Below are 2,556 nucleotides of genomic sequence, written 5' to 3' on the forward strand. Positions count from 1 at the left end.
TGTTAACACACAACACTGGTCATCAGCCATCCTTGTGTTTGGCCCTCTCACTCATCTCACCTGAAGTCCCATCCCTGCCCTATCATCGCTGCCCTATCATCGCCTATTACTGCCCCCCTGCCCGGATTCATGGCCCGTGCAGCCTAGCGACCCTACTTGCCCAATGACAACTCCTAATCCCCCTGGACAATTTCATTTCCTACAGTGGACTTATTGAACTTTCTAACACTAAATAGGATTCATGCATTATACTGGATATGTAACAATCCCACCTCTTGTAACATACACCTCAGGTGGCTTTAAACACCATTTTCTATTCTCTACATCTAACTAACTTATGAATTTATCATGTATACAGATACTGTTCTGTAACTGACCCTAGGCAGATGGGTCAGGCCCTTGAGTTGTGGATCTGCTCGAGGTTTCTTCCTATATGTATCCCCAATTCTAGGGAGTTTTTCCCCCCTGTTACCCATGGGCCTTTTCTTCTTTTCTTTTCTCTAATTGTCTAACATTCTGTAAAGCGCCATGAGACATGTAATGTTTTGGCGCTCTATAAGCAAAATTAAATTGAAATTGTAATTGAGTAACATTACCACCACCAAAGCCTTGGTATTGAGTCTGACCTCAAGGTTAGAATAAAAATAGCACAACCACTCAGGTGTTTTCCAGTTATGTTAGCATTCTAAGAATATTTGAAAGCTATACTTACTAAGATCATTAATAAAAAGTAACTCCAAAATATTCATTGTTTGTTTGTTACTCTGTGTGACTTTTTGCACTTGTACTTTTGTTGTGTTTTTTTTTTTTACCATGATTGTGTCCACTTATTTCACAAAAATGCAACTTAATGTGAGTCTTTCTCTCTCTCTTTGACTTTCTCTTCCTGCTACTTTTAATACTGTGTCATAAGTGCATAACCACAGCCCACGGTTCTTGTTGTGTTACACAATTACACCCCCCTCAGTTTGAAATGACAACTGCACTCCTACATTTACAGTATTTTTGTGAGTGTTGAGTTAAAACTTCTGTGTCAGTCAGGTTTTTGTATGGCAGGCTGTGGTTTCGTGTCACTGTGGGCGCCAGTGCACAGTAGTACAGTGCAGAGTCAGAGACTTGAACAGAGGAGATCTGCAGAAACACTTGAGTTTTCTCTTGGTTTAGTTTCCCCATCAGGCGAGGATGTTTGCCTGGGCTCGGGTCTTTCCCAGTGGTGTGCAGCACAAGCAGGAGGAACTGTGGAGCTAATCTGGGATACTGGACATACCACTGCAACCCTGGACTAGAGTCTTTTGTAGAGTAACTACAGGACAAGGTGACATTAAATCCATCTTCACTGAGACTTTGGTTTTGGTTTGATGTGATTGTATTACCCAAGTTAATACCTGGAAAAGAAAGAAAAATATAAATATCTAAATTATAGAAGGATTTTTCCTGTGCTGATTTACTGTTCAAAACGTACAGTACATGCAAGTAACTAGAATGCTTACCTGCTGTTGCACTGAACAAGATAAGTCCTAACAGTAACATGGCGGAAGCTGCTTCAAGAGAGTGAATCCAACACTGACTGAAATTCTCCCCTCAGATTGCACAAAGCTCCACCTTCACCTTGTCACAATCAATCAGCAGATTGGGCCATTTTCTTGCCAAAAGTCATGTGATGGAATTTTACCAATATGCATATTCACTCTGAAAAAGCAGAAGCAGAGGCGGACAGAGTACACAGCTTCATTACTTGAGTAAAAGTATAGATACCCTTTGCTAAATTTTACTCAAGTACAAGTAAAAATACAACAGTCAGATGTCTACTTAAGTAAAAGTACTGAAGTACTTGTTTTTAAAAGTACTTGAGTATCAAGAGTACAAGAGTAGCCTACATTTTCTAAATATTGCCTTACTACTGCCACAGTGCTTACATTTATGTACAGAAACGTCCTACATGGAGTTATGAACATTTTTAATGTTCATACCTTGGAGAATGTAAAATGAATTGGAATTTTTTTCATTTTTTACCATGTTGCCAGGGATGGACAGTATTTCTAATACATGTATTTAAAATACAAAATACTATTTTGTAATTGAAACACTTGAAGTGAAAACTATCATTAACTTTTGATAGAAAATTGAAATAGTCTGGCGAGGTGGGGCCATTCCCGGGATGGACCTGCTGTGTCTTCATCCATTGTTTCGTCCATGGTTTCATCTCTTATCTAAATCTGACCATGGAGTTGACTTTGGCGGAAAGCTGAAGGTGATTGCTGATAGGCTGTCCCAATCAGTGGCGCCTGCACAATCCAATCACGTTTGAGAGGGAAACAACAAATTGAGGGTTTCCGAGATTTTTCTTTTTTCCTTTTTTTTTAGAAGTAGTAACGGGTCGTGTGTGCATCTGAGTTTTAACGCGCACGGCCTTCCTTATTTGGTGTACTGACTAGACATTATTGAACAAACATCTGAATTTCAGTATCTAAGTAGGTTAGGTTGGGATGTCTGCTATACATTGTTGACATTACTGTTAAAATGCACTTCCAGTATAGTGAGTATTGGCAAAACCGA

The sequence above is a fragment of the Alosa alosa genome, chromosome 1 (genome assembly GCF_017589495.1).
Source record: "Alosa alosa isolate M-15738 ecotype Scorff River chromosome 1, AALO_Geno_1.1, whole genome shotgun sequence".
Classification (NCBI taxonomy): domain Eukaryota; kingdom Metazoa; phylum Chordata; class Actinopteri; order Clupeiformes; family Clupeidae; genus Alosa; species Alosa alosa.